Below are 20,247 nucleotides of genomic sequence, written 5' to 3' on the forward strand. Positions count from 1 at the left end.
TCATTTTGCTTGAAAAGATTAAAGAACTATGAGGCCAAGGTGTTAGAAAGATCATCATCATAAATACTTTAAGGCCACCACATGTTGAAAACGGGAGCCTGGAATCTTGGCAATGAAATCCCCTGTGAAGGGAGGACACTGTTCTGGGGTTTGGTAGCCCCTCTAAGAATGGAGGGAAGAGGTTACTATTAATTAATAACGTGGACCTCAGACAAGGGGGTTGCTGGAGACAGATAGATGGGAGGGCAAGGGTCTAGAAGCAGCAACAAGTACTACTAACAGTTATCATGCCACCATTAACTTAGGAGGGGAAGGTGAGCCCCCTTTGGAGAGGGTTTTCAGGGCCTGATAGCAGAGAAGGCTAGGTTTCAGGTAATGGGAAAGGGTAGGAGGACTTTGCAAGGAAAAATGTGAGCAATCTGTTCCAGTGACTGGCATATAGTAGGCACTCACTGCATATTTGCTGATTAAATCACCACGCAATGGAGGTTCTGAAGGCACTTGAGAGAAAAGAATAAAAATAAATAGAAATATCTGGAATAAACTGGAAAAAACAGAATTATCTGTAATGAAAAGGAATAAAACACTAATATACACAATAAGATAGATGAATTTCAAAGTAATTAGGCTGAGTGAAAGAAGCCAGACAGAAGAAAGTAGATATTGTATGATTCCATTTGTATAAAAGTCTATATTAACAGAATCTATAGTGACAGAAAGCAAATTAGTGGTTGTCTGGGGAGGGAGGAATTACAAACGGGCATGAGGACGCTTTTGAGGGTGACAGTGTATTCATTATGCTGATTGTGGCGATGGTTTCATGGATGGTTACATATGACAAATCTTATTAAATTGTATGCTTAAATACATGCAGCTATTTTAGGTCCATTTTACCCACAATAAAGTTGTAAAAATGAATATATTTGGACGGAATTTCTTTTGATGTACCTTAACAGATAAATGAAGACAACAAACATCAACTTCTTTTAAATCAAAGATTTTGTCAAGCTTCCAGGTTTTTTTTTTATGTTTTTAATGGACAGCTCAGTTACTCATGTATAAAGCAAACACTTGTTTGTTAATCGTGGCATGTGTATAGCAGTGTTCCCGTGCCATGTATCCATTGCATTAAAACTTCTGATTAACCCCAGAATGCCTTCACTGGAATCACCCAAAGTGGCAAGAAATTAATCTCTAAGGTGTAGAGAGGACTGTTGGGTGTGTGGAATTTTTTTTTAAACCTAGAAAATAAGAAGCACTTAAGATTCTTTGTCCAAGATGTGTTCTTAGAATAATTTCACTCTGGTATTGTTTGCAACAACAACAAAAAAGGAATATGTTTATTTGTTTAAAAATAAAACTTCTCATCTTTGATAAGCAAACATGTTAAACAGCAGATATTTTAAACATGACCTCACCCATCCTGTTCTTGAACTGATGATTTGTAAGAAAACCTCTCGCGATCTTTAGGTTCAAACGAGAGCCGCCTGGCTGACAGTCATGCATGAGGACACACGTGTTGTGTCTTCTGCTGATACTGCCCTTTCTCCAAACATTTTCGAAATTTCTCTTTGGTAGAGTCATCTCTGAGCTAAAAGGAAAATTGGTCTCTTCATTATAGTTACCAATCACCCAAAATGTTATTACAAAGTTGATAACCACTTTATCTACCAGAACTGGTTCCACATCATTTCGGACTATTTTCAAAAATCTCCCAAAATTAATTCCCCCAAATAAAAAACATTTGCAACGATGTTGTGAAAAACATTCTATTCTTATTTGACTAGTAAGTTTCTTGACCAATGGCTGGTGTAGGGACATGTCTTTTTATTTCACACAAGAAAGAAAGAAAGCATTTTATTCTTTACATTTAAAATTGTCATTAGTACATTAATTCTTCATGGAGGAATCAAGATTTAAAATGCATATACAATAACACAGTGTTAATACAAATAAAAACCAGCCAGATGCTAAGGTCATTTTAGTTAACTACCATAGTTTGAATATAATAAAATTAATTTTTCTTGATCCAAATTAAAATGGAATCTTAAAAACGTTTATCTCTAGAGAATGTTATTTAAGAAAACAATGTCATTTTCAGATGTGTTCTGAAGTTCAAACTCATTTTGTAGCAGCATTACAGAATAATGTTTTAATTAAATTTGTTTCTCAAAAAACTGTCAAATTTCCATTTCTTTGGAAGATACTTTCACCAGTTTGCTGTTCAGCCCCACAGGTTAAACTTTATTCATTACTATTAAAAATATTAGCAATATTAAGAATATTAGACAAATTGCATTCATTGCTTTTTCATCTTATCAAAAAGACACAGGCAGTCTTGCTAGACTAAACAGGTATCTTTAAAGGCGTGCAATCGTGACAACCATGCAATGATTTTAAGGAGGCCACTCAAAGTACCAATAATGTCATCAACAGGCATATCTTGCTCCTCCTTATAAAGAAGAGATGAGCAAGTTAGGACTGACGCTATAATGAATACGTAATACATTGGGTTACTATATAGAAGGGTTCAGTATGTCCGGGCACCTGGTTAGATAATTTATCTTCATACTAACACAGACTATGAGGCTTAGCAGCAGCATCCAGGCCAAAGGATGTCTCAGCTGAGGCTTTCCAGCAGAAAGTTGTTTAAAGCAATGCCCAGGCCCTTAACATAACTGACTGAAAATGCTCCCCTTACAGAGCAGATGGTTATGTAACAGGAATGTTTGTTTTTCCTGGTGAAATCCTAACACAAAGATTAATATCAAGACTACAGTGACCATGCGCATTGCAAAAACCAAAAAACGTGGATCACCTCACTTGCAAGACATGTTATTTCACATCTCTCTGTCCTTTTCTCTGGCGCACAAATGACTGTAACTGTCTTAACAAAGACAATAAGATCTCCTAACGAGGTGCTAAGATGACTGGTCCAAATACACAAGCAACAAAGTTGGCAACATCGCCAGCTCTCGCTGAGAACAGTCCAGCCCACCACGTGCATTCTTTAAGATTTGCATGACCACTTTGATCTGCTCTCATGGATGCTATTCTGGTAAGTTGCAAGAGATCTTGTTTTGGTTGGTTTTATTTCAAAATACAATTTTCCCAATAAAAATGCTAGACCTCATAGACAATCCCAGGCCAACATAAAAGTCATATAATTCATGCTTCTGGATGCAGCATTGGTTCCTGAAGAAGTTCTATGAAACACTTTGACCACAGAAAAAGAGCAACTGTTGGTTTTGGAGACAGTGTGAGTCAGTGTCTAAATCTCAGACTTTCACATCCTCATACAGGCTGCAGGGGCTACCACAGCCCCCTCATGCCCCATCATGTCTGCATGTCCAGTGGGAAGTGGGCATGGCTAGGGCTCAGCTGGACTCCTTTCCATGGGGAAATGCCAAGCTGACCTCCCCAGGATGGTCCGTGGACACCTTTGCTGCCACTTGTAGAATGAGATCATGCCCTAGTGGCACCTAGTTCTGGGCTATGTAACAATAGATGTCAATAAATATGTATTTTGTGTTTGACATGAACGTACCATTAGCTGTGAAGCTCATTTTAAAAGGAGAAGGGTTCTCATCAAGCATGTGGCCTCTCAAAGTGATTACTTAAAAAGTGAACTGAATTTGTCTATGTGTGTATATAGTTCAGTTGGACCAGTGAGGTCTGATTTTAGCATGCTTAGGCCAGAAAATCCCAACCCAGGAGACAGTGAAGGGAGAACCATCACAGAATGCCACCTTCTTCAGAACACTATGCTTTCAGAGTTGTTAATTTCCAATTGTGAGTAAAGAAATAAGGGCCATCAGTAATTTTCCTTGAGTACCTATGCTCTGATAAATGGCTTAGCCACATTTGTTAGTCTTTTTTTTCTAGATTGTGTAAGTTTCAGGTGTACAGCTTTATAATTTGATATCTGTATACACTACAAAGTGATTACCTCACAAGTCTAGTTACCATCCATCACCATGCTGTTGACCCCCTTCACCAATTTTGCTCACCCTCCAACCCACTTCCCCTCTAGTAACTACTAATCTGTTTTCTCTATCTATGAGGTTTTGTTTTGTTTTATTTTGTTTGTTCATTTGGTTTTTTTCTTATGTTCCACAAATGAGTGAAATCATATGGCATTTGACTTTCTTTGTCTGACTTGTTTTACTCAGCATAATGCCTTCAAGGTCCATCCACGTTGTCACAAATGGCAAGATTTCATTCTTTTTTATGGCTAAATAGTATTCCCTTGAGGGTGCGTGCATGCATGTGTGTGTGTGTGTGTGTATACAGCACATTTTCTTTATCCATTCATTCATCAGTAGATGCTTAGGTTGTTTCCATATCTTGGCTATTGTAAATAATGGTGCAATAAAAATAGGTATGCATATAACTTTTCGAATTAGTGTTTTTGTTTTCTTTGGATCTATACCCAGAAGTGGAATTGCTGGGTCATATAGTACTTCTATTTTTCATTTTTTGAGGAACCTCCATACTGTTTTCCATAGTGGCTGCACCAATTTACATTCCCACCAACAGTAGCCAAGTGTTCCCTTTTCTTCACATCCTTGCCAACACTTGTTATTGCTTTTCTTTTTGATGATAGCCCTGCTGACGGGTGTGAGGTGATATCCCATTGTGGTTTTGATTTGCATTTCCCTGACGATTAGTGATGTTGATCAATTTTTCATGTGTCTGTTAGCCATCTGTATGTCTTCTTTGGAAAAATATCTATTTGGATCCCCTGCCCATTTTTTACTTGTTTGGTTTTTTGCTGTTGAGTGGTGTGAATTCTTTATATATTTTGGATATTAAACCCTTATCGGATATATGATTTGCAAATATCTTCTCCCAATCAGTAGGTTGTCGTTTGTTTGTTGATGGTTTCCTTCACTGTAAAAAAACTTTTTAGTTTAATGTGGTCCCTTTGTTTATTTTTGCTTTTGTTGCCCTTGCCCGAGGAGACAGATCCAAAATAGTATCACTAGACTGATGTCAAAGAGATAGATCATCCGGACAGAAAGTCAATAAAGAAACGTCAGCATTAAACCACATATTAGACCAGATGGACTTAGATGTATACAGAACACTCCATCCAAAAGCAGCAGAATGCACATTCTCTCAAGTACACGTGGAACATTCTCTAGGATAGACCACATGTTAGGCCACAAAACAAGTCTCAATAAACTCAAGAAAATTTAAATCATATCGAGCATCTTTTTTAACCACAATGGTGTGAAACTAGAAATCAATTACAAGAAAAATGGGAAAAACCACAAAAACGTCGAGTTTAAACAACATGCTACTGAACAACCAAGGGTCATCAAAAAAATCAAAGGAGAAATCAAAAAACACCTAGAGACAAATGTCAGTCCTTTCTTTATCCATCCTCCCTTCCCTAATTTCCTCAGGGAACACTTGGTGCCACCACATACAAGAAAGTTGTCTCTGAGAGGAAAAACAAAAAGTCTTCATGAGATGCTCTTCTACCCAGGAACACTTTCAAGCAGAATTTAAAGGAGATCATTTACTTCTGCTTATTTTTCTAGCGACTTTTCTCCTCCTCCTCCTCCTTCTTCTTTTCTTCTTCTTTTCTTCTTCCTCTTCCTCTTTCTCCCCCTCCTCCTCCTCCTTTCCCTCTCCCTCTTCCTCTCCGTCTTCTTCTTCATCAACATAAGCCCTTCTAGAACCTTGCTTCACTCTCAGACAAAGCCTGAAGAGACCATGTCTCTGAATGATGGGACAACTCAGTGTCCACACTACTGACCCCTGGCCTTTTCCTGTCAGGGATGTGGCAAGGAAAAGCTTCAGGTCATGTACCTGCATAGAAGATGGTGGTGCCTTCTGCTGACATTGCTCTCTTGCAGCTTGCAACTACAAAATGAGACTGACTCTGTTACTAATTTAGAAAGGCAGCTGGCTTTTCATCTGTCTGCTGTCAAATGCTTTGTTAATGTCATATTGGATTATATGATAAGAGTGGGATAAATCCTTCAATGAGTTATCTCAACCACACTACAGATAGTAAAGTGAAGCAAAGTGGACTAGGTAATGATCCAGAGAGAAGCCAGAGGACTGAGTTCATGAGCCATGTTCAGTGAAAGGACTGTATTTGTTTGCTGTCTAGTTTACTATGTGGTCCCTACCAAGGGACCATGTGGCGTATAAACCAAGCTTATTCCACCCATTAGGATTGACTTTGTCTTTTTATTTATTCATTTTCCATATAAAACACACCTATAAAGAAATAGCCTTCATTATTTGCCATCATTAAGAGGACCTGTCCCCACAATTGTTCTTTTCCCATTATTTGCAGGGGTGAGTGGGTGAGTAAAGAAAGCAGCATTTTTCTTTCATTTTTCCTCTCCCAAAGAACCTAGAAGAGGGATCTGAACACACTGGTTGTTCACTTACTGGTGACCTATGGTATATTGCTAACCTGGGTCATAACACTCAAAACGGAGTTGACAAGAAGGAAAGACTGGTGAACTTGTGGATGGAAATCCTGGGTTCAAATCCAGGCTCTGACTTCGCCAACTTTGGGAACTCTCTGTTCTTCACATCCTTACTCATAAACTGCAGGATGTTATCCCCTCAGAGATAAGAATCAAGTGAGGTAATAGATATGAAATAATTCATGTGTAGGAAAAGAGATGTAAAAACATAAGGCTTGATTATGCCCCACTAGACCAAGGGTCCCCAATTTGATTGATCATTGGAGGTGTCTGGGAAACTTATTAAAAATATAGAATTCTGGGGCGGTCCAGTCCTGTGGTGGTTAGGTTCATATGCTCCACTTTGGTGGCCCGAGGTTTGCGGGTTTGCATCCCAGGCATGGACCTGCACACTGTTCATCAAACCATACTGTGGCGGCATCCCACATACAAAATAGAGGAAGATTGGCACGGATGTTAGCTCAGTGAAAACCTTCCTCACCAAAAAAAAAAAAAAAGAATTCTGGGCTTCTACCTTAGACCTACTGAATTAGAATCTTTGGAGGTGAGACCTGGAAATTTGTAATTTTAAAGCTTTCTGAGCAATTCTGATGATCACTCAGGCCTGAGATTCATAGCACTTGGGCTTGAATTTCCTGAAGACGGGAACTGTGTATCTTGCTATTTTGAAACCTATACACCTAGCATATGGTATTTACATAACCAGATAGTGACCAAATATTCATTGTGTAAATATTTGTTGAGGGCATACTCTGTGCCAGGCACCATGCTAGCCACCAGGGAGACACACAGCACAATCCTGGCCTGTACAGAACTTACACTCAAATTGCTGGTGGTGTGGGTGTTACAACACAAGTAGAATAGTTTCAATGCAATGTGCTGACTACCGAAAGACAGCTTGAGCCATTGAAGGTTTTAAGCAGTCCTTTGAAATGTCTGATGTTGCTGAAATTGTCAGTCTTGCCTTTATGTTTGATGTCCAAGTACATTCTATTTTCAAGGCTTTATTATGGCCAATATTTTCTACAGAAAATATGAGAAGCTTTGATGAAAACATTTTGTGGATTTTCCCATCAGTCATATTTTTTGGTTCTTCCTAGTAAGTTTCTTTGGACCCATGCAGTACGTTCATTCTTACACACACAACATGTAGGGGGCAAATGCTAGTGGAAACATGAAGTCTAACCAGCACAGGTGCAGAACAGGAGCCACCAAAGGACAGTCTGGGAAAGGGGAGGATGAGAAATAGAGCCTCTGGGAAGCCTCACTCCAAGATGAAGTGAACTTTCCAAACTTAAAGAGGCTGCAAGAAGAAAAGTTAAAATTCCAATATCTGTCCTGGGATGTGAAGAACAGCAAGTGTTCTTGATTCAACCCAAACATGGCCGGCTGACCCCAATGTCTGGCTGACCCTCACATAGCTGGCTGACCCAAGTTTTACCCGTCCCTTGAACCAAACTTGACTCCTATGTAAACCCTGAAGTCGTTTGAAAATATTTTCCTCTGTTTGTCTTCTGCTTTCGTCTGAGAATGCTCTGAGGAGAGCTGTGTGGAGCCACAGGGGAGTGAGCTCAATTCTTTAATATTTCCACATGCTTTTATGACCATTTCCCTACAAGCATTGGCCAAGGAAGGAACGATGAACATTGAGAGACCCTTTGATCTGTGCAGGGTGGTGTGAGCAAACGCAGTTTCCACTGAGGCAGCGTGGTAGGACAGGAGGCACTGAATTCGAAGCCATTGTTCTGGTGTTTTGCTCTGAGTAGCCATTCAAAACATGCTGCTGCCTGAAGGAAGGAGTGAACAAGTGAAGGGATGGCTCCTAGGCCTGATTAAAACACTTCACCAAACGTGAGACTAAACTACGGCAACCTCAGAACCCAAGCATCAGGAGGTTTAAATGTATTCCAGACTCTAGGCAAGCAGCAGAGACTTAAGATGTAGACCTTGCTAGGTGTTCATAATCTGAGAACCTCTGAGAGACAAACTGCCAATTCCATAGGCAATTCATAGAAGGAGAGGTCTAGTATTGAATTCTGCATGAAGGAGGAGTCAGGACTCTGGCTGAACCTTGCAGGCTGAAGAGGGTTTGGATAGGCAGAAGAGAGGGGAAGAATGCATCTTAAGTAACAGGCTGAGAAAAAGCACAGAAGTGGTTCAAATCATGATGAGAACATTTGTGAGACAGTGAGCTGACCCAGATGTCTGAAGGAGGTCCTGGGGAGTGGTCAGAGTGGGTTGGCCTTGAGGTGAGCAAGGGAACAAGGACTTGGAGTTATAAGAGCACGAGGAGGAACAAGGCACCACTAGAGGCTCCTGAATTGAAGAGCAATGTCCTGGGTGACTGGTCTGGCCGAGTAGGCACCTCCACACCCACCTCCTGGCCAACACTTGCTCTTTGCACAACTGCTGAGGTTGGGTGAAAATCCAGTGAATATTTCTGTTGCTCCTGCAGGTGAACAGATCTGCAGATGTGTGGGCCAAGCCCCCTTTCATGCTCCCATGTCCGAAAATCAACCAACATGATGAACACTAGATCACATGCTTTCTAAACAAACCAGGGGCCACTTTCCTCTAATACGATTTGCTGGATGACAGATGATCCCAATCCCAGTAATTACTTAGATACTTTAATTGACTTTCAGTGGCAGTAATAAGTAACTGGAGTTTAGGCTTGTAGAATTTCCTTCCTAATTGTTGCTGTTAAACTACTCATTATAGGGATAAATAGCATACCACTTTATTTAAATCATTTCCTCTGTGCATGTAAATTCCAGCAGAAGTATCCCAGCATTTGCAGGCCCCTAGGAGAGCTGTGTGGGGGCGAGGGGCTTCATGGCGCACCATTTGGAGAGCTGCTCGGGCTGGTTGGCTGTTTCCTTTGAATTAGCAAGCCACAAGTTTCCAACAGTGACGCACTTCCTAGTTCTTCAGAATTAAAAGGCTGCAGAAAGGATAATTGACCACAGATTGTCAGCACGAGAGATTTACTGTCATTAGTGCAAACTCAGATGAATTAATTTAATATCACGGAATATAAAAAATGGCTAGAGAGTTTCCTTTCTCAGCAAGTTTAACGTACTTAAACAGCTTTTCACACTTCACTTCTGCATTTGGGTGTAAAGGAGGGAGGAAATCGTAAAGGACCCATGAGCGGGAGTGGAAGGCAGGGGTGAGATTAACTTGGCAGAGATCAGAAAAGGTAGATTTCAAATTCTCAAATCAAATCCAAGTGAACAGACCTCTTCAGGGTTGCTTGTTTTCAGGGTGGTGTAAAAGCTAAATAGACATTCATTTTTAAAAAAATTCTCAATATTGATTTCTGTTTTTCAGGGTACTATTAATTTAGAAAATTCTACTGCAATTTGAGTTCTTCATGTTTTGACTCAATTGTAAGAGAAAGAACTTAAATACTGCAAGGTAGATTCCGAAGCCTTTATTACACTATAGACACCAGGTTGGGAGATCTGAATTGTTTCATTCAGAGCCATGCCAAGGTGGCCCCTTAACATATTCTATTTTGTTTTTGAACCATCCATTCTTCTGAGGATATTTTCACTCATTTTAAAAAATTATTTTATTGAGATCATATTGGTTTATAACATTGTGTTAATTTCAGGTGTACATTATTATATATCAATTTCTGTGTAGAATGCATCGTGCTCACCAGGAATACTCTAGTTTATATCTAACACCATATGTAGGTGCCCCTTTACCTCTTTTGCCCACCCCCTTCCCTTCTAGTAACCATTAATCTGTTCTCTTTATCCATATGTTTGTTTATCTTCCACATATACACAAAATCATACAGTGTTTATCTTTCTCCATTTGGCTTATTTTCCTTAACATCATACCCTCAAGGTCCATCCATGTGGTTGCAAATGGGACAATTTTGTCTTTTTTATGGCTGAGTAGTATTCCATTGTGTATATATACCACATCTTCTTTACTCATTCATCAATTAATGGGCATTTGGGTTGCTTCCATGTCTTGGCTCTTGCGAACACTGCTGCAGTGAACATAGGGGTGCATAGATCTCTTTGTGTTGTTGATTTCATGTCCTTTGGATAAATACCCAGTAGTAGGATAGCTGGATCATATGATATTTCTATTTTCAATTTTTTGAGAAATCTCCATACTGTTTTCCATAATTGCTGCACCCCTTGTATTCCCACCAGCAGTGTATGAAGGTTCTCTTTTCTCCATATCCTCTCCAACACTTATTATTTTTCGTCTTGTTAACTATAGCCATTCTGATGGGTGTGAAGTGATATCTCATTGTAATTTTGATTTGCATTTCCCTAATAATTAGTGATGTTGAACATCTTTTCATGTGCCTGTTGGCCATCTGTATGTCTTCTTTGGAAAAATGCCTGTTCATATCCTCTGCCCATTTTTTTGATAGGGTTGTTTCTTTTTTTGTTAAGTTCTATGAGCTATGTATTTTGGAAATTAACCCCTGGTCAGATATATGATTTGCAAATATTTTCTCCCAGTGGGTGGGTTATCTTTGCATTTTGTTTATGGTTTCCTCTGCCTTGCAGAAGCTTTTTAGTCTGATGTAGTCCCATTTGTTTATTTTTTCTTTTGTTTCCCTTGCCTGAGTACGCATAGTATTCCAAAAGATGCTGCTAAGACTGATATCAAAGAGTGTACTGCCTATATTTTCTTCTAGGAGTTTTATGGTTTCAGGTCTTACAATCAAGTCTTTAATTCATTTTGAGTTAATTTTTGTGTATGGTATAAGTATGGCCTACTTTCATTCTTTTGCATGTGGCCGTCCAGTTTTCCCAACACCATTTATTGACAACACTTTCCTTTCTCCATTATATGTTCTTGGCTCCTCTGTAGAAGATTAGCTGTCCATAGATGAGTGGTTTTATTTCTAGGCTTTCAATTCTATTCCATTGATCTATATGTCTGTTTTTGTGCCAATACCATACTGTTTTGATTACTATAGATTTGTAGCATATTTTAAAGTCAGGAGTTGTGACATCTTCAGCATTGTTCTTTTTCTCAGGATTCCTTTGGCTATTCAGGGTCTTTTGTTTTTCCATATAAATTTTAGGATTCTTTCTCCTATTTCCATGAAAAATGTCATTGGGATTGCATTGAATACACAGGATGCTCTAGGTAATATGGACATTTTAACTATGTTTATTCTTCCAATCCATGAACATGGAATATCTTTCCATTTCTTTATGTCATCTTCGATTTCTTTCAATAACGTCTTCTAGTTTTCAGTATATAGGTCTTTCACCTCCTTGGTTAAATTCACTCCTAGATATTTTATTCTTTTTGTTGTGATTGTAAATGGGATTGTATTCTTGACTTTTCTTTCTGCTAGCAACTGATTTTTGTAAGTTGATTTTGTACCCTGCAAATCTTCTGCAGTTGTTGATTATCTCTAATAGTTTTCTGATAGATTCTTTAGGGTTTTGTCTATATAGAATCATGTCATCTGCAAACAGTGAGAAGTTCACTTCTTCCTTTCCAATTTGGATACCTTTTATTTCTTTTTCTTGCCTAATTTCTCTGGCCAAAACCTCCAGTACTATGTTGAATAGGAGTGGTGAGAGTGGGCACCCTTATCTTGTTCCTGTTCTCTGAGTGATGATTTTAGTTTTTCACTGTTAAGTATGTTGGCTGTGGGTTTGTCATATATGGCCTTTATTATGTTTAGGTACTTTCCTTCTACACTCATTGTATTCACAGCTTTTATCATAAAAGAATGTTGGATCTTGTCAAATGCTTTCTCTGCATCTATTGAAATGATCATGTGATTCTTATTCCTCATTTTGTTAATGTGGTGTATCACATTGATTGATTTGAAGATTTTGAACCTCCTTGCATCCCTGGTACAAATCTCACTTGATCCTCGTGTATGATCCCTTTAATGTATTGCTGTATTTGGTTTGCCAATATTTTGTTGAGGATCTTTGCACCTATATTCATCAGCAATATTGGCCTGTTATTTTCCATCTTTGTGTTGTCCTTGTCTGATTTTGGTATTAGGGTAATGTTGGCCTCATAGAATAAGTTGGGAAGCATTCCATCTTCTTCAATTTTTTGGAATCGTTTAAGAAGGATAGGTATTAAATATTCTTTGAATGTGTAGTAGAATTCTCCAGAGAAGTCATCTGTTCCTAGACTTTTGTTTTGGGGGAAGTTTTTGTTTACTGTTTCAATCTCTTTGCTTGTGATTGGTTTATTCAGATTCTCTATTTCTTCTTGATTTAATTTTAGGCGATTGCATGCATCTAATAATTTATCCATTGCTTCTAGGTTATCCAATTTGCTGGCATATAGTTTTCCACATATTTGTGACTTTCCCAGCCTTTTTATTATAGTTATTTTCTAGTTTCATAGCATGTGGTCAGAAAAGATGCTTGATATGCTTTCAATCTTCTTAAATTTATTAAGGCTTTCCTTGTTTCCCAGCATACGGTCTATCTTTGAGAATGTTACGTGTACACTTGAGAAGAAGGTGTATTCTGCTGTTTTGGGATGGAATATTCTATGTATATCTGTTAAGTCCATCTGCTTATTATTTCATTTAAGGCTGCAGTTTCCTTGTTGACTTTCTGTCTGGATGATCTATCCATTGATGTAAGTGGAGCATTGAGGTCCCCTACTATTATTGTGTTGCTGTCAATTTCTCCCTTTATGTCTGTTTGTAGTTGCTTTATATACTTTGGAACTCCTGTGTTAGATGCATATATATTCATAAGAGTTATGTCCTCTTGGTGGAATGTCCTTTTTATTGTATACTGCCCTTCTTTGTCTCTTACTGTCTTTTTTATCTTGAAGTCTACTTTGTCTGACATAAGTATGGCACCACTTGCGTTCTTTTGCTTGCCATTTTCTTGAAGTATTGTCTTCCATCCCTTCACTCTGAGCTGTGTTTGTTTTTGGAGCTGAGATGTGTTTCCTGGAGGCAGCATATTGTTGGGTCTTGTTTTTTAATCCATCCCACCATTCTGTCTTTTTATTGGAGAATTCAATGCATTTAGAGTGATTATTGATATATGTGGGCTTAATATTGTCATTTTATCTCGTTTTCCAGTTGTTCTATATTTCCATTGTTTCTTTTCCCTTGTATTTCTGACTGTCATTTCAGTTTAATGGTTTTCTGTGATGGTTTTCTCAGTTTTCTCTTTTTTTATGAATGGTGGCTCTGCTCTGATTTTTTGCTTAGTGGTTATCATGAGGTTTGTACAAAAGATATCATAGATGAAATAGTCCATTTTCTGATAGCCTCTTATCTCCATTAGCCTAAGCAAATTTCATCCCTTTCCCCTTCCCCTTCTGAGTTATTGTTGTTACAAATTGTTCTTTTCTGTATTGTGAGTCTGTGACTGAATTGAAGTGTTTATAGTTATTTTTGATGCTTTCTTTCCCTTTGTATTTTGCATTATAATTAAGTGTTTACTAAACTATTCTGATATAGAGCTTCAATTTTCTCATTCTATCTGTCTATTTATCTCCTTGCTCAAGGTTTTGTAAACCTCTACCTTTCGGTTTCAGATGGTAGGGCTCCTTTCAATGTTTCTTGTAAGACAGGCCTAGTGATGATGAACTCCCTCAGCTTTTGCTTATCTGGGAAAGCTTTTATTTCTCCATTATATTGGAAGGATAGTTTTGCTGGATAGAGTTTCTTGGTTGAATGATTTTGTCTTTCAGTATTTTGAATATATCATTCCATTCTCTCCTAGCCTGTAAGGTTTCTGCTGAGAAGTCCACTGAAAGCCAGAGAGGGGATCCTTTGTAGATTACTTTTTTCTGCCTTGTTGACCTTAATGTTTTATATTTGTCATTGACTTTTGCCAGTTTTGTTATATGCCTTGGAGAGGTCTTTTTGCGTTGGTGTAATTAGGAGTTCTATTGGCTCCATGTACTTATAAATCAAGTTATTTCCCCAGGTTTGGGAAGTTCTCAGCTATTATTTCTTTGAATAAGCTCTCTGCTCTTTTCTCCCTCTCATCTCCCTCTGATATACCTATAATCCTTATGTGGCTTTTTCTAATTGAGTCGGATATTTCTCAAAGAATTTCTTCATTTTTTAAAAACCTTAGTTCTCTCTCCTCCTCTACTGGAAGCATTTATATATTTTTATCCTCAAAATCAATAATTCTGTCCTCCATGACATCAGCTCTATTTTTTATGAATTCTAGCTTATTTTTAATCTCATTAATTGTGTTCTTCATATCCAGAAATTCTGTCTGGTTTTTTTTTTTTTTTTGAGTTTCAATCTCTTTGGTGAAGTATTCCTTCTGCACGTTAATTTTATTCCTTAGCTGGTCAAATTGTCTTTCTGAGTTTTCTTGTAACTAGTTGAGTTTCTTTATGACAACTATTTTGAATTCTCTGTCATTTAGATTGTAAATTTCTATGACTTCAGGGTTGTTTCCAGAGAATTGTCATTTTCCTTCTGCTCTGAAGTATTAATGTAGTTCTCCATGGTGTTTGATGAATTGATCCGTTGCTAGCACATTTGTGGTAGTATCAGGTTGCAGATCCCACCTGCCACCCCTGGAGGGGGCAGAAGGTGCTGTGTTTTCTGATCCCACCCTGTCTGCTGGAAGTTGTACCAGTAGGGCCCCTTTGCATTTGCATGCTGGCTGCAGCAGCTTGGCAGGTCACACACACTCACACGGTGGGGGCTTCTGTGCTCTGCTGCCAAGTCACTCTAGTGTGGGACCACTGCATTCGGCAGGGGACTTACTGAACTGGTAGACTAGATGGGAGGGGAGGGCCACTTTCTCTTGCATGTGGGCTGGCTCTGAACTCGTGGAGGCTCAACAGAGCTGCTGCACTTGGTGGGGCCTCCTTGGTGGGGAGCATTCCCACAGGAAGGGCTGCCGTGGCACAGTGGGTACTCCTGCAGCATCAGGCTGCAACTCTGAAAGCATTCACGCACAGGCCAGGCTGCCCTCACCTCCTCTTACAGTCATTCCAGTCACTGTATGGGAACCTGTGACCTAGATTGCTGCCACCAGAGAGGCAGAAGGGTCTGCCCACCTAGTTCTACTACTTCCCAGGGATCCAGTCCCCCCACCTTCAGATGTATGGCTGTGTGGATCTCTCAGGTGTCCTGTTGTGCTGTGTACGAAATCCTCTGTTCGTTAATGAATGTCCATTTAGTTGTAACTCAAAGGGGAGAGACAAAGGGAACAACTCATTTCACTATGATGCAGACATCACTCCTTACTCATTTTTTAACTCATACTTCTCTGAGTAAAAGGGAGCCAGTGCCCAGGCAAAGAGAATGCCTAGAACTGGAGTAATTTATTTTCATTTTGCTTCCCTATGGTTCTTTTTGCCAAAAGTATATTCCTTCTGACTCTTAGAACTCAGGGCAAGCTGCTACTGGCAATTTTTTCACTTTGATTTTGGGGAGGAGGGCTTCATTCCTGTATGATCATTGAATCGAGCCTTGCTTTGCAATCTGTCCACTACTTCCACTAAGAAACAAACATGTGGGCCTGGTTCCTATTGTTGTTGCAACTGAAATGGAACTAATCTCACTGGTATCCGTGTGGCTCAGCACTGTGCGTTAATATCTGTGAATGTTGTTGCCAATTACCATTGCTTAATTTCTCCTTTTTATTTTTCAAACATGCTGTGACATACCTGAGAGGTGAGAGTAACAGAAATTCCCTTCTGAAAGGAGAGAAAGTCTGTAAAATCCAACAGATACATAGTTAGTTACTGCATAGTTGTTGTTTCCATCCCATTCCTGAGTGTCATGACAATAACATAGAGGTAAATGAACATTTCATAAAATAACTTCATTAGTAGCTATGTTGTTAAAAACATACACAACAGCAACAACAAACTTAATAGTACTATAAGCCCTGGTCTCTCCTCACACTGGCTGTCACATTCCAGGTCTGAAAGTGAGTGGCTGGACTTCTCAGGATCAGTGAGTGGTGGAAATTGTAGAGACTTGGGGCTGCAGGTTCTCTGCATGACTTCTGGTTTCTAACATTTTGAGTGAGTTGTTACTTCACCCACATCCCATTAATCTAGTGACGGCTTACCTCAAAATTTCTTTGAAAGAGTGATAGTTTGAGTTTCCTAATTCCATTTTCATAATTCAAAATGAAGTAGAGCCTCCAACCCCGTCTATTTGTCCAGACTTTGTGTGTTTGTATGTCACAGAGAAAGACATAGTATTTATTTTTAACAAAAGAAGATCGTGTAAAGAGGATAGAGTTAGGGTGGAGAGAGATTTAAGGAAGTAACTTCAAAGTTGTTGAAACCCAGTTATAAAATGCTTGCTCCTCCATCCATACAAGACAGGTAGTAATGGAACTACCTTTCTCATTTCAAAATGTGTGTGAAATGATGGCAACCTTCATACAATAAAAGGAAAATGACAAGAAATAGCAGTGTACCTAACTAGATTACGTTAGTGTATGGTGATTTGCTATTGTAGCCAGGAGTCCTTTCATGTTCTCCAACACAGATTGGATCCAGGCCTGACCAGGATGACAACATGTCCTCTTGAATGGATACCCATGTATCTTTTTAAATAAAATCTACATGCTCTGTCTTTGCTTGGGGTGCAGCTTTAACTGGCCTGTCAAATGCCTGGCTGAGTGCCTGAGCCCAAGGCGGGTTAGAAATAAGACAGCATATCAGATTGGAGATGCTGGGAGAAGTATTGGGAGGCAGGGACTGGATGCTGGTCACATTGTTGGCCAACAGTGTGCAAAGCAGACTTACTCCATTTCCAGGACCAGAATATAGGGGGAAAAGGCAACTTTCAAATTTAAATATGACAACCTGCTACTCAGAAAAGCTTAGCATCTCTCTCTAGGGATGGCTTGGCCCATATGGCAAGTTATAAGGGATATTTGAAATTTTCCAAACAGAGAGAGAGAAAGGACCAAAGAAAGAAAAAGAGGGAAAACAAAAAGGTTTCATTTAGTTTCTCTGCCTGTCTCATTTTTTGCAATGAGATGCTAAATGACTTGTTTTGAATGTCTCGTACAGTTATGTCCTAATGAGTGAATGCATTTCTGTATGTGGTAAGCACATGGTACATGGGCAGGCTGTCTTGGATGTCATCTGCCTTGTGGAGCACATCCCTGTTCACTTTCACCTCCACTACCCTGACAGCGTATCTCATCTCTCTGGCAGTAGAGAGACCATTAATCACTAGCACCCTGTCCATGAGTATTGGGGAAGTTGGGGAGAGGTGGCAAATATTAAATCATCAATGAGACAAGGCTATGTGTGGAGTGACACCAGAGGAAAAGCTCCAGGTCTTTTCTACAGTCACAATTTCCCCTGATCCTCACCACATCACTGGGCTTGGGTGAACATAGAGAGATTTCCAATAACTACACTAGGTTCCAGAGACTCTGTGGTATAGATTTTGATGGTTGACTTTAACTTATTTCATATTGGCATTAATATTGGTATATCCCCTATTGTAATGTGTTTCCCCTCAAATTTAAATAGTTTCACTTTTATTCTCTTTCAAAGTAGTTTATGAAATGCAGAGTATAAAGAAGTAAGTGAAAATAACCTTGAATCTTACCACTCAGTGATAACCCTCTTATAGTACTTTCATAAATACCTCGTTAGGTACTTTCTCTATGCATATATACACATAAACATAAGCAAAAAAGCACATATTCTTTCAAAACCCCCCTTTTTAAATTTAGAAATGTATCATGGCCAAATTCCCATTCCCATAACTAAGCTTTACATCATTTTCTCAAATGACTTCTTAATTACATGATTTCTTTTTTCATTATTATAAAGTACTTGTGGATACATTTTTACACATTTTGCGACGTCCATAGGATAAATTTCTAGAAGTGGATCTGTTGATTTGAAAGTTATAAACATTTGACATTTGGATATGTGTTCTCATATTATCTTCTAGAAAGTCATATTAATGGTAAGTGTCATGGATTCATCCACGGTAGGATTTTTTTAAAGTAATGTTTGTATGTTTATTTCCTGCCTTTCTCTGGTAGAGAAAAAGTATCTAATTACTATGTAAGAGTCTTCTAGAAGGAAAACTAATGCTATGGTCAGAGGGTGGTTCTGTCAGATTAATTGTCCTTTTACAGTTCCTGGATTTCAGTTATTATTTGCTGTTAAAAAGTAAAATTGTGAATGGTCACTTCTTTAAGTTTCTTTATGATTTTCAGTTACAATTTTGTGGTTTCAAGCTAACTATACTGTGTAAGCATGGTGTCTTTTGGGTACTTTGTAGGCAGGCATATGTGTTGGATTTGCTTTGGAGTTTAAATTACTAAACAGCTAGATGACTCCTATGGACAGCGTAATGTGAATGCAAGACAGAGGCCCCAAGCAGCTCCTCCCCATTCAGTCTGAAAATGATACCCCACCCCTTGACCAGCAGCAGGCAGCATATATATTCAGGCTTGTTTACATAAGAAGGCATATGCCATGAAGACATATGCAGATATAGAGTCAAAGGTTCTTAGCCCATTGCTAAAGAAACATTTCCGTAGTCTTATCAATAAACAGAAGACAAGTGAACTGAAACTGTCATGTGTGGATGAGGAAAGAGGTGGAGAAGGAGCTATCGTGACTAAAGTGTATGGGGCATCTTGGAGTAGTGTGGGGAAAATTAGAGACAGCAGCTCCCAGAAACCAGCATATCTAGGCTTTTTAGACATCAGCAAAATAATCATATTAAGGAAAAAATGTAGTCCCAGTGGCAAAACTGAAACTCAGACACAGAATAAACAGTTTTATAAATTCAGCCAGTTTAGTTTTTAATGATTCCAGTGCTTGTGTATGTGTATGGCTATGAGTTTGCATGGAGTTCATTGTTCAGTAGCAGGAAGACATACAGCATAGAGCCTGGTATATTGTATCATGAAGCTCAGTTCTTTAAACATGAAATCATAGCCAACCCCTCAGAGTGCAAACAGGAGGCGTGAGAACTAGCCCAGCACCCCCACCATCACCATCTGTTATCTGGACCCTTCACTAATATTTACGGAGCCCATAGAGCCCACAGGCATAGACGCCTCCATAATTCAGTGTACCAATGTCGTATTCTGAAAATAATTTAATCTTGGCTTTTCATGTAAAAGCAAAATTTTTAAAATGTTAGTAAATTCAAAAAACATGTGCCTTGAGATAGGCTACATGGCTGTAAAAAAATCATTTTTCCTGCATTGAGAACCCATGTCCTGTTCTAAAATAATCCTGCAGACAATTTTGGCTCTTCTCCCTATCTGAATGGTCCTTATTGAACTGCCTTCCAGTGGTATGATTTTTCTTGTCTTTCCTTCTGTCTTGTTTTATTATGCAGAAGGAAATTAGAACCTGGTGTACCTAGGACAGTTTATGGGACTTTAAATAAGTAACTTACCCTCTCAGAGCCTCAATTTGACCTCTTAATTAAGGACAATAATACCCACCTCTCAAGGTGTTATGATAATTAAATTAAATATTATATGAGGAAAAGGTAAAACCATGTACAACATGTCTGTGATTCCAGATAAGGAAATTGAGACACAGGGAAGTTAAGTGGGCATACAGAAGAGTAGTAGTTTCACTGCAGTGAATAAATCTGTTCACAACCCTGACCCGTGAACCCCAATGTGGCTTTTCTGAGTCTGTAAGCATTACCAAGCTGACACAATGCGTTTAATGATAGTGGCAAAATCTTTGTGCCTACACTATGTTCTCATGCTCCCTGAATTTTGGACATTTCTTGCTTTAAAGCAGCTGAAGCCATTGAACCCTGGCTGTCTGTCAGTCTTAGTTTTAGCTGTGAAGGCTTAGGGTG

The 20,247-nt window shown here is 38.9% G+C and overlaps 1 pseudogene; it reads right to left on the reverse strand.

Annotated features, from left to right (window-relative positions):
- Positions 1 to 2,169: 2,169 nt before the first annotated feature.
- Positions 2,170 to 20,247, reverse strand: part of LOC124243311 (magnesium transporter NIPA2-like) — a 91,252-nt pseudogene continuing 73,174 nt past the window's right edge.

Source organism: Equus quagga, chromosome 8 (genome assembly GCF_021613505.1).
Source record: "Equus quagga isolate Etosha38 chromosome 8, UCLA_HA_Equagga_1.0, whole genome shotgun sequence".
In the NCBI taxonomy this organism is placed as follows: Eukaryota; Metazoa; Chordata; class Mammalia; order Perissodactyla; family Equidae; genus Equus; species Equus quagga.